The sequence below is a fragment of the Cucurbita pepo genome, unplaced genomic scaffold (genome assembly GCF_057944985.1).
Source record: "Cucurbita pepo subsp. pepo isolate OVF unplaced genomic scaffold, ASM5794498v1 scafford_5, whole genome shotgun sequence".
Lineage (NCBI taxonomy): Eukaryota > Viridiplantae > Streptophyta > Magnoliopsida > Cucurbitales > Cucurbitaceae > Cucurbita > Cucurbita pepo.
In genome coordinates, this window is record NW_028257910.1 from 477860 (window position 1) to 490878 (window position 13019).

The 13019-nt window shown below is 41.0% G+C and overlaps 3 non-coding genes across 3 annotated transcripts; 1 reads left to right on the top strand and 2 right to left on the bottom strand.

The window, feature by feature from the left end:
- Positions 1–5916: 5916 nt before the first annotated feature.
- Positions 5917–5988, top strand: TRNAQ-UUG (transfer RNA glutamine (anticodon UUG)). Its single transcript has one exon. It is a non-coding gene; the product is annotated as a tRNA-Gln (tRNA).
- Positions 5989–12275: 6287 nt separating this feature from the next.
- On the bottom strand, positions 12276–12578 carry LOC147786217 (signal recognition particle RNA). Its single transcript, XR_015414825.1, has one exon.
- Positions 12579–12676: 98 nt separating this feature from the next.
- On the bottom strand, positions 12677–12976 carry LOC147786218 (signal recognition particle RNA). Its single transcript, XR_015414854.1, has one exon.
- Between the last annotated feature and the right edge of the window lie 43 nt (positions 12977–13019).

Genomic DNA, 13019 nt, shown 5'->3' on the forward strand with positions numbered 1-13019 from the left:
CCTTCGATAGTAGCCCGCCAATCCCAAGAAACTTCGTATCTCGGTGACCGTTGTTGGGCGTTTCCATTTCGTGACAGCTTCTATCTTATTGGGATCTAAGAAGATTCCGTCTTTAGACACTACGTGCCCCAGAAACGAAACCTGTCGTACCCAAAATTCACACTTGGTGAATTTGGCATATAGCTTGTTCTCCATTAGGATGGTTAGGGCTTTGCGAAGGTGCTCTTGGTGTTCTAGGTATGTTTTCGAGTATATCAGGATATCGTCTATGAACACGATCACAAACGAGTCTAAGCACTCCTTAAATACTCGATTCATTAGTTCCATAAATACCGCTGGGGCATTGGTGAGACCAAAGGACATCATCAAAAACTCATAGTGGCCATATCTGGTTTGAAAGGCTGTTTTCGGTATGTCTTCATTTTTAATCTTAATTTGATGGTATCCTGATCGAAGATCTATTTTAGAAAACACTGTCGCCCCACGTAGTTGGTCAAATAGGTCCTGAATACAGGGTAACGGGTATTTGTTCTTTACCGTCCTCTTGTTTAATTCCTTATAATTAATGCATAAACGCATTGAGCCGTCTTTCTTTTTAACAAACAACACTGGCGCACCCCAAGGGGACACACTAGGTCGAATGAAGCCCTTATCTAGCAGGTCTTGCAGTTGTGTTTTAAGTTCTTTCAGTTCTGCTGGTGCCATGCGGTACGGGGCCTTTGTTGGATTTCGATAATCAGCCAGGGAAATCCCTTCTTATCGGTGAGAGGAAATCTTCAACAAGAGGCTGTTGGAAGAAAAAATAAAATGCGTAAAAATAACAAAGAGAGAGAAGCTGAAATTTTGACTGCGCTTAAAATCAGGTTATTTAATATTCTAAACAGATTTCCTATTTAAATATAAATTATCCTAAAAATGCCTGGAGAGTGGCCAACTAAATCTGTGCCACTCCCTACAAAATTGCCATCTAAAAGTTTGGTGATCCATTCGACGTGTTTGTCAAATGGTCAAACGGAGTTATTCTGAAATCGTGTGAATCTAAATAAGGAAAAATGAAGAACTCAGGTTTTATCTAACAATCTCCTCCTAAAACCTGTGGTATATCTACCTTATTTTGTTTGAACTCCGATTTGAGCCCTATGGCTCGGTGTCCCTGGCGGCATGTCCTCTAGACTCCACGTCTTGTTGGGCCGCCTCTTCTTCGAGTTGGCGCGCCGTCAGTCAAGGTGGTTCACCTCTTCCTAATAGGTCTTCCATCTTCTGGTACCTGGCCGAGAGGTTGACTGGTTGTTTGGTGTCCCTGGCGGCATGTTCTCCAGACTCCACGTCTTATTCTATCGCCTCTTCTTCGAGTTGGCGCGCCGCTAGTCCAGGTGATTCACCTCTTCCTAATAGGTCTTCCATCTTCCGGTACCTGGCCGAGAGGTTGACTGGTTGCTCTATCTCCAGCTTTAGGATGTAAAGGCGGTTTGCCGTGCACCGAACTTGCGCGAGCAACCGTCGTCGATCATCGCGGATCCTAAGTAGCCTGCGCTTGATGGAAATGTGGCAGCCGGCCTTATCGAGTTGACCCAGGCTCACAATATTAGCCTTGAGTCTCTGGATGAAGTAGACGCCGATCAGCTTGTGATGATTGCCTCCCTTGCCGACGAACAGGATGGTGCCGTGTCCTTCGATCTCGATGACGGAGCCGTCGCCGAATTTCACCGTCCCTCGAATCTCCGAGTCAAGCTCGAAGAACGCAGACTTAGCCCCGATCATATGGTTTGTTGCCCCCGTGTCGAGGACCCATCGCTGGTGCTCTTGCTGCTCACCTCTTTCACTGATTTGAGCTAACATTCGCTCCTCCTTCAGTTGAATTTGCTCCCCAGCCGGTGCCTTTGTTATGCACAATTGGAACTCTTCCTCGGGTTCGACGCTCACCGGAGCAGTTATGCCATCGTCGATTACCTCTGTGGATTTTGGGAGCTCTTCCTCGGGTTCGACGCTCACCGGAGCAGTTATGCCGTCGTCGATTACCTCTGTGGATTTTGGGAGCTCTTCTTCAGATTCGAGGTCAGGTAGGACTGATGCAGTCACCATGAAAAGGGTCGGCTCATCCACCTCGGATTGAGCCACATGGGCCTTCTCGGGCGTCTCCTTGTTCCTGAGCTTGCTCCAGTAATTCTTGCTCAGGTGACCTCTCTTCCCACAGTACGAGCACTGGATTGGCCCGTCATCAGTCGACTCCTCCTTCTTTTGATCCGCCTCTTTCCCGTGCATGCGCCGACGAAATTTCCACGGCTTCTTACCGCCTTTGCGGCTGGAGGGCCCATTGCTCTCGCCGGTGTCGTCACGGAGCTTTAGGCGTGCAAGCCATTCCTCCTCGGATTGGCCCGTCATTAGTCGACTCCTCCTTCTTTTGATCCGCCTCTTTCCCGTGCATGCGCCGCGCCGGTGAGATTTCCACGGCTTCTTACCGCCTTTGCGGCTGGAGGGCCCATTGCTCTCGCCGGTGTCGTCACGGAGCTTTAGGCGTGCAAGCCATTCCTCCTCAGTGAGGAGTAGACGACCCCTTGTCGACAGCTGAAATGGTATTTTTCTTTCGCTGATCGACGTTACGCAGTCTTCCAGTCAACCTCTTCCACCGTTAGGTCGTTTACGTCAAGCAATGTCTCGATTGAAATCGCGACTTGCTCGAGGTGATCGGGGACGACCTGCAGCATCTTCTTCACGATTTCTGTCTCGCTGATGCTGCCACCGAGTGTGGTGATGCTGTTGGCGAGCCCCGTGATCAGCATTGAAAAATCATCGACGGATTCGCCGTCCTTAAAGCGGATCTCCGAGAGCTGCGGTTAAAGCAGATCTCCGAGAGCTCCTTCTGCAGCTGCTCGATGTTGGATTCCCGCACTCGCTGTACACCGACCCGACGGGATTTGATTGCTCCCAGGCCGATTGCACGGTGCGCTTGGTAGAGAGAGATGTCAGCATCTCTAGGGGCACAGATCATAAATATGGCGGGCGAACGCCAACAGCCGATCCTCTCGATACTCAATCGTTTCTCCTTCCTCAGGATCGACAGCGTGCCATACCGATTGCGCGGTGCACTTGGTAGAGAGAGATGCTAGCATCTTTAGGGGCACAGATCGTAAATATGGCGGCGACGCCAGCAGCCGATCCTCCCGATACTCAATCGTTTCTCCTTCCTCTGGCTCGACAGCGTGCCATAACCCTTGCGCCTATAGGTTGACGCGCATCAACAAGGTCCACTCGTTATAGTTTGACCTTGTCAATATCGAATACTAAACGACGACGGTCGTTGTCTCCCTGATCACTCGCTCAACGATACCTCGACGCCCGTCATCACGGCGTCGCCCTCTTCGTGGTGGTGATAGAGATACCGGCACTTGGCGGCGACGTGGAGGAGTGAGCGAGCCTGCTCGGGATGGATCCCAACTTGAGCTATTCAACTTGATTATTGATAGGATGGCTCCTCCGCAATGATATACACCGATGGCTTCAACTTGGCTCTGACACCACTTGTTGGATTTCGATAATCAGCCAGGAAAATCCCTTCTTATCGGTAAGAGGAAATCTTCGACAAGAGGTTGTTGGAAGAAAAAATAAAATGCGTAAAAATAACAAAGTGAGAAGCTGAAATTTTGACTGCGCTTAAAATCAGGTTATTTAATATTCTAAACAGATTTTCTATTTAAATATAAATCATCCTAAAAATGCCTGTAGAGTGGCCAACTAAATCTGTGCCACTCCCTACAAACTTGCCATCTAAAAGTTTGGTGATCCATTCGACGTGTTTGTCAAATGGTCAAACGGAGTTATTCTGAAATCGTGTGAATCTAAATAAGGAAAAATGAAAAACTCAGGTTTTATCTAGCAGCCTTAGAGATGGGTCCCATTCCTGGTTCCAGATCTATTCCAAAGTCTACCTCTCGCGATGGGGGAATTCCCAGGATGTCCTCCACGAAGACATCCATAAATTCGTTTACTATGGGTACTGTATCTATGGGTTTTTTCTTTCCTTTTGTATTTACTGCACAGGCTAGAAATGCCCACCCCCCTTGTTGGATCAGGCGTCTAGCTTTCATCATCGATATTATTTTTGGGGTGGTACCTGTGGAGGTTCCTTTAAACTTAAAGGTAAGTCTGTTGGGAGGTGTGAATATCACCTCCTTCTTATGGCAATCTATGCTAGCAAAGTTTTCGGCTAACCATTCCATTCCTAATATGACGTCAAAATCCGTCATATCCACTACCTTTAAGTCTACGTGGATGGTTTGTCCAGCTATTACCACTTGTCCGTCCTTTACTCTATTTTTTGTAACTAAGTCTACCCTTGCTGGGGTACCGACCGACAATGCATGCATTAAGGGTTCTACTACGAACCCTGCTTGTTTAACAAATTTTAAAGCAACAAAGGAATGGGTAGAACCAGAATAAAACAATGTCAATGCAAAGTGTCCTAGTATAGAAAGCGTACCTGTCACCACGGTGCCAAATGTTCCCGCCTCTTTACTGGTCGTTACATATGCCCTGGTCTGTGGGCGGGTTTGTATGGTGGGCTCTCAGATGACCGGTCCTCTAAGGGGTTCCCTTGGATTTCCCGGGCTCTTTGCAGGGCAAGTTTTGACCACATAACCTGCATGACCACAGATATAACACATACCTGAGCCCGCCAAACATCTCCCAACATGTTGTTTTCCACAGTTACGGCACAGGGGCTTCTCCATTGCTAGGTATCGGCCTATTGGGGGTGGAGTAGGTGGCCTACTCTGATATCGAGGTCTCTGGGATGGTGGTTGGAATTCTGTGGTATCAACCACGACAGGGCGTTTCCTCCCTGTGACAACCGTTGGCTCCGTTTAATTTTCCTTTGGGGGTTCCTCTAAGGCCTTGGCCGTCCTTAGGGCCTCTTCATAGGTTTTTGGGTTAAAGGCCTCTAACATGCGGCAGGTTTTCAGATTCAATCCTAACACAAATTTTAGACACTTGACAAAGAAAGGAAAAAAGGGTGAATGTATAAATATACACCATAAGCAATCTACTTATAAGCTCTTATTGTAATGCTGACATAGCAGGAGACCACAAATTTTACTCTAGGATCTAGATGTATTGCTCTTGTTGTGCATAGCCTTGGGTAGATAACTTAGAATACGCAAGGTAACTGATAACCAATTTAGCAGGTGAACTCTCTCTATCATGTGGAGATAGCATGGTGAGTGCTATCATTCTCATCATCCATGGGAGGTTGCTAGCAAATCCATCCAACAGGCCATGTAGTCGTTAGAGGTCAGGAGCTCTACCTACTGTATGTGCTAGTTCCATAAACTTCCAACATGATCAATGTCTTCCAACATGATCAATGTCTTCCCACACGATGGATCCACCATGTGGGGTAATTACTGATTATCTGCATGATCAATGCCCTCCTATAGGGTGAATCCACTATGTCAGATAATCCAACAAACTATCATGTTACACGTCCTTAACCAACCTCATGTCTAGCAGAATAGTACCGTACCGAAGTTCAAAGGGACTTGGAAGCTCTACAGACATTATATTTGCTACTATCGGCATACAAGCTACCTTGGAAATACATTCAGCTACGTTTTTACCTCTAAGGAATTTACTTTATTTATTTTATCCGTGGATGCTACTCTACCCATTAGTTTTCACAAATCTAGTATACAACATTTTAATCATCCACTTTCTTCATATATATATTTCTACCCAACCTACCAGAAAAGTAAGGCATAGTCGGGGTGCAAATCATCTTAGGACTGACTCGGTAGCTTAAAAAGACGAGCTAAAACATAATATACAATATATTTATATTATGTTAAACTAGAGTTCATATATAAGTACTATTTATTTTTTTAAAGTTCAGAGATCTATTACACAAATCTTATAAATATTTGTGGTCCCATGGTCTAGTGGTTAAGACATTGGACTTTGAATCCAATAACATGAGTTCAAATCTCAGTGGGACTTAATGCAATTAAATTAATTGATTTTAATTTGTTGGAACCCTGGCCAATACAAAACTGAAAAAAATTATGACACATGTATTCAAACTTTTGAAAGTATACGAACAAATCTTGTAATTATTTGTGGTTCCATGGTCTAATGGTTTGGACATTCGACTATCAATCCTATAACCTGAGTTCAAATCTTGGTTCCAACCTGAGTTCAAATCTTGATGGAACCTGTGGAATTTTCTCACAAATCACCAAATCCAACGGTTAGAATTCAAATTGGAAGTCGGTAGCTCGCTAATCGGAGGAGGATATTTAAATAATCTCAGAAACATGGGGAATTAAAGGAAATCAGTTTGAACATGGGGAATTAGGGTAAGTATAGATTTCCTATTTATGGATGATTCATTTAGCCCCCATTGAAGAGCTTCAAGAAAATCATGAAAAATTAATCTGTATATTCATTTAGCCCCCATTGAAGAGCTTCAAGAAAATCATGAAAAATTAATCTGATGATACACGATAATTTGTCCGTGCAAGGAAAATCTTAACCTATTTTGGCAGCTATGAGGATTGTTTCCATAGAAGAATATGAAGAGAAATAATCTCAGAAACATGGGGAATTAAAGGAAATCAGTTTGAGGGTAAGTATAGATTTCCTATTTATGGTCACTTTTCCTTCAAATGGATGATTCATTTAGCTTGAGAGGAAGTAACTTTAGTAAAAGAATGGAGAGCTCAAACGTTATAGAACAAGCTACTCAAGAGATCGATTTTTTGGGTTTCGGGTGAGTTGCAGACCGAGAAGAATTTCTCAAAGTTCAAGTTCCAGACTCAAAGTTGTTCATCCAAATCAATTCCTTTAGCTCGAGTGAAGGATAAGGTAGAGGTTCCATGAACAAATCAAGCCTTGAAAACCCCTAGAATTGGCTTTTCAATAAGAAATTCTCTGTTTTTTATTCGGGGAGAATACTAATTTTAAACGAACTTTCGAGACGAATATCTTAGGCTACAATCAACAAGAAGGTATGAAATCAATCCTAGTTATTCCTTATAACACCTTTAAGTTTCATTATGAAATCGAGGGGAGAAATGCTAAAAATAGAGTTGTGGAAGGCGAGTTTCAGACAATGACGTAAAGGACGTGCGCACATTATTCCTATCCAAAGGAAGAAGACGATGACGTGGCCGATTCAATTGAACCGGCCATGTCAACCCAAAATCCCTTCCCTCGATTTTTCTCTATTTTAACCCCCCTTCAAGAACGATTCTTATGAAATTTTATTTTATGATTCTAGAAACTAGACACAATAAGAAGGTTGTGGAAGAAAATTTGAGGTATGTCGGATAAAGTAAGCTCAAGAACTGAGATCTTGAACGTCGACAACGAGGTAAGTAGCCACCTTGAAATTTTCTTAAGATTTGCATATAGGAATCGCTTGGATTTCTATATGAACTCTAAACCAAGTATGAATTAAGGATATATGAAAGAAAAACTCAAAGAATCATGATTTAAGGCCTTGAACTAATCAAATTGCTCGAGATTTAAGTAACGTTAAAATAACCCGCTAAATGAAGTCTACTACCTATTAAATTTTAATGCTGAGCTTGTTATAATGAGATTATGTATGAAATTTAATGCTATTGGCTAAGGATAAGTAAGTAAACCAAGAAACACTGTAAAATGACTCTAATGCCCCCAAGGTAATTTACATTCAGTTCATGACCCAGATGACCTCCAAATGCAATGAAACTCTGTATTAGATCTTATTTTATGATGTTTGATGATGTTGTTTGAAAGTCTATGGAACACGTTAAGTAGCAAAACCAAGAATTAGGGGTAAAATGACCAAAATATTCCGCCACACTTTTTGTTCCTTGCCTCAAACCTTGCAATTTAGTTTTCAAATTTCTTTGATAATGTTTTGGAATATACCTTTTTCTCATGGCTTCTCTAATTTCTTCTCATGTCTCTATTGAATCCTCCTCTTTTCTTCTCTCTCAGATTTGAGATGTTGGTACCAATCACCAGCATGATTGGTAAATTTGGCAATAGCAAGTCTCATCTTCTTATTTTCACTATAGGTGTTGCAATCAAACACATGCTCTATCTTTCTTTTCCACTGCAAGTATGCCTCAGAATCTGCCGTTCCAGAAAATGGTGGAATTTTGAGTTTAACTCCCCCATCTCTATCTTTATGTACTCTTTCCATCCTTCTAGGTTGCATAATAGTTGCATGGTTATTTCTTCCTCTCCATCTACCATCAACTTGTCTTTCTTGTACTAGTATACCTTCATTTTCTTGTAATGTTCGTTCTTGTCTTTGTTGTTGCGCCTTCTTTCTTGTCTATCTTCCATCATCATTTCCATCATACCTTGAATTGCTTGAAGAATGGTTGTATTAAGATCTGGTACTGGTGGTACTGCTTCTCTATTATGTGACATTTTGTTATCAAGGGACCTCTACACACTTCTCACAAAAATTTCATTCAAGGACACTCGTGTTTAACACTCAAAGGTAGGCTTTTGGTACTAAGTCAAGAATGTAAAGGCTGGCTTTTTTTAGTGCAATCTTGCTTTAAGCTTGATTATAACCAATTCAACGATCAATCCTAACAAGCTAAGACTAGTATCTCAAGGATCAAGAGCTTGAAAATAAATGATATATATATATATATATATATATATATTTTTTTTTTTTCTCATAACTGATTTTTTTTTATTACTGATTTTTTTCTCCCTTTTTTTTTCTTTTTTTTTTGGATAATCTGAGAGAGAAAAAAATTGATATAAAACAAATAACAATAAAACTATTTCACCACTAGAGCGGCCAAAGAACGTCGACCAAAAGCTCTGATACCAAATGATAAGCGCATACACTGCTGAAATTTGCAAAGCTAGAGGTCCTTCTAGAATCCTTGCAAAACGTTCACAGAGAAAGCTAACTTAACGGATTGATTCCAACCAAGAGCTGGTTAGAAGATGAAGGACTCTTAGATCGAACTTGGAATCTATGATGGTCACTCTTAGATACCAAGACAATTCACTCCAGAATTAGCTTGATCAAAACTAATTCAATGAATCGGTTTAAACATCAAACCTAAAGCAAGGTTTGAAAAAGAAGAACAACAAAAGGGTATAAAAAAAACACAATGGTTTTGTCTGTATTCAACAATTCATACAAACATGAATATTACATGTCTTTAAATAGGCCCAAAAGATAACCCTTACATAATAAGGTTCAGCCACCAACTACAAATCACTAATAAATGCTATTAAATACAAATGGAAGAAAATAAGGCATTCATAAATTGTCTTAGTAGTTCAACTACCAATGACAAGTCTTCTAATCACTCTCCAATATCAGCCACTCCATTATTTTCTTGATTTGATTCTTGAATCTTCTTTGTATTGCTTCTTGTAATTACTCGTTCGGGTACATGGAAGTAATCGGTTGTTGGATTCATATCATAGATGCATAACCCAATACCATCATATTTATGTGCATCATTAACGAATGAGATTGGAGAGCGGGAACTAATAGTGGGGATTGATGCATTTGAGTTAAAAAACCTGAAGTAGCAAAACCTTGGGTAAAAATAGTACTTGGTGCACTTATTGAGCTTACACTTAAATGGTTTCTATAATTTTTAGAATAAATAGATGAATAATGGAGAAACCCCATGAAAGAAATAGTAATGATTCATATAAATCACTTAATGGTAAATGCCTCAAATAAATCCAACGAGTAACTAATAATTCTGTTATACCGAAAAAAGTAGCTATCAAGCCCTTTTCTAACGAAGCATAGAGTCCTACGGTTTCATCGACTAATAAGGTTATCAAATGAATTGTAATGACAGTTGAAATGACCGAAAAAATATATGAGCTAATATATGCTCTAAAGTTGAAAATATCATTAAAAAAAATTTAAAAAGGTCCCTCAATTCAATTATTTGAATTAATATCGGAGACGTGAATTAATTATATTATAGAACTTGTTTTATAATATAAAATGGCATGCCGCTAATACACAAACAATTGAATTGTTTTTTTTATAGAACTTGTTTTATACAGAAAAAAGTAGCTATCATGCCCTTTTCTGACAAAACTTCCTAAGAGTAGCTTGTCTACCGATTTCACCATAGCGGCTTTCTCGAAACCTATTATTATTCACTCGTGGAGATTGAAAAAAAGAATAGAATAATTTTATTAATAGTTTGATTTTAGAGGATTTTGCAAACATGTTTAATTATGTATTAGCAGAAATAATCCCCTAACCAATGGGTTGATGGACAATAGGACTTCGCCCAACTCCCAACTTGGAATGGATAAGGCCGAATAACAACTCCAAACAACCCTACCCTAACCAATGGGTTGGAACTCCAAACAACCCTACCCTAACCAATGGGTTGATGGACAACCACTTTGTTGCCCCCATACGGATTACAAGCTCACATTACCAAGCTCAGCGATTTCCTCAAGACAATGACTACTTTATGAAGACTACATCCAATTTTAAATCTATCAATGTGGGATTGTTGTAGCGGAGAAATCCATCATATTTACGATGTCCGTAGTCCAAGCCACCAAAAATATATGTAAAAAAAAAAAAAAAAAAAGTGGATGTTAGGTTGAGGACTACCCAGAGATTTATATTGGGCCTAAGAGAATTGACCCGCTATTCTTCCACCAACAATTGCGGAAAGTTACGCTTCTCTGTTAAACCAGCCTCACGCGGTTCCTTCAACTCTAAGGGCCATGGACACATCTGCTCCGACCAGGGCTTTACCGACATGCTCCGACCAAGGCTTTACCGACGTTAATTTTGAATTTGTGAGTGTTCTAGATCCACCCCAATTTTGAAGGAGATCCGACGTCCGAGAACTGAGTTTTATGGCGTTTTGTGCACGCAATTAGATTTCGTACAAAAGAGAATTTTCGTAGATATCAACTCTTACAGGGGCATTCTAGTAATTTTCCATTTTTAATTATTTAAATATTATTTTTCTTTAAAAATCGAGAATTTTCCCATTCTTGGACAACTTATTTTTAATAAGAATCCTACCACCAGATTCAATGCAAAGTGAGGTATGTTATATTGAATTCTAATACTTTAATAAATGAATGGTCAATTTCTGTTTTTTTAACTAATAAAATGGAACATTTTAAGGAGTATCACAAATAGAAAATAAAGTTCCACCAAGATATAAAGTTCCACCAAGATATAAATTCGAGTTACTGGTTTAGTGTCCAATGTCCTAACCATTAGACCATGGGACCATAAATATTTATAAGATTTGTGTGTAATAAATAGTATCTTCATATACTTTCAAAACTTTGAAAATGACTAATGTGTCCTCGTTTTTTAGTTTTGTATTTGATAGGGTTTTAACATTCTAAAATCAATTAATTTAATAGATCATGTGTACAATTATTCTACCATTTTTTTCAGCCCTAAGAACATAAAGATGGTTAAAAAAAGTTGTGAAATAAGTATGTCCCACCCTGAGCAAGAATCATTCCCTCTGATCTTTTACTTTCATTTTAGAGAACTTTTCTATTTTAGTGACCATGGAGCATTCCAAGAATTGAATTTAATGCTTATTTATCACATTCTTCTTTTATCCTTTCTATTTGCTTCAAACGTCTTTATTATTATCTACTCTCACTCATATTCCGTGAGAACTACCAAGAGGTTTATATTGGGCCTAGGAGAATCGACCCGCAATCCTTCCACCGACAAGAGCGGAAGGTTACGCTGCTCTTCCTTCAAACTCTAAGGACCATGGACACTAGGCCTTCGCCCATAGCCCATAGCCCATAGCCCATAGCCCAACTCCCTACTCCCTACTCCCTACTCCCTACTCCCTACTCCCTACTCCCTACTCCCTACTCCCTACTTGGAATGGACCTCCAACCACTTTGTTGAATGGACAGGCCAAAGAACAACTCCAACAACCCTAACCAATTGGCTGAGCCAACCTCCAACCACTTTGTTGCCCCCACCATATGGATTACAAGCTCCCTACTCCCTACTCCCTACTCCCTACTCCCTACTCCCTACTCCCTACTCCCTACTCCCTACTCCCTACTCCCTACTCCCTACTCCCTACTCCCTACTCCCTACTCCCTACTCCCTACTCGGAATGGACCTCCAACCACTTTGTTGAATGGACAGGCCAAAGAACAACTCCAACAACCCTAACCAATTGGCTGAGCCAACCTCCAACCACTTTGTTGCCCCCACCATATGGATTACAAGCTCAGATTACCAAAACTACATCTAATTTTAAATCTATCAATGTGGGATTGTTATAAAGGAGAAATCTATCATATTTACCGGTAAGAAAATAATACATTCATTCAGAACAAACCGACAAGAGCAGAAGGTTACGCTGCTCTGTGAAACCAGCCTCACGCGATTTCCTTCAACTCTAAGGACCATGGACACTAGGCCTTTGCCCAAAGCCCATAGCCCAACTCCCTACTTGGAATGGACAGGCCAAAGAACAACTCCAACAACCCTAACCAATGGGCTGAGCCAACCTCCAACCACTTTGTTGCCCCCATATGGGTTACAAGCTCAGATTACCAAGCTCGGCGATTTCCTTAAGACAAGGACTACTTTATGAAGACTACATCTAATTTTAAATCTATCAATGTGGGATTGTTATAAAGTAGAAATCTATCATATTTACAAAAAAATAGATGTCAGGAGGACTACCAAGAGGTTTATATTGGGCCTAGGAGAATCGACCCGCTATCCTTCCACCGACAAGAGCGGAAGGTTACGCTGCTCTGTGAAACCAGCCTCACGCGGTTTCCTTCAACTCTAAGGGCCATGGACACTAGGCCTTCGCCAAAAGCCCATAGCCCAACTCTCTACTTGGAATGGACAGGCCAAAAAACAAGTCCAACAACCCTAACCAATGGGCAAAGCCAACCTCCAACCACTTTGTTGCCCCCATATGGGTCACAAGCTCACATTACCAAGCTCGGCGACTTCCTTAAGACAAGGACTACTTTATGAAGACTACATCCAA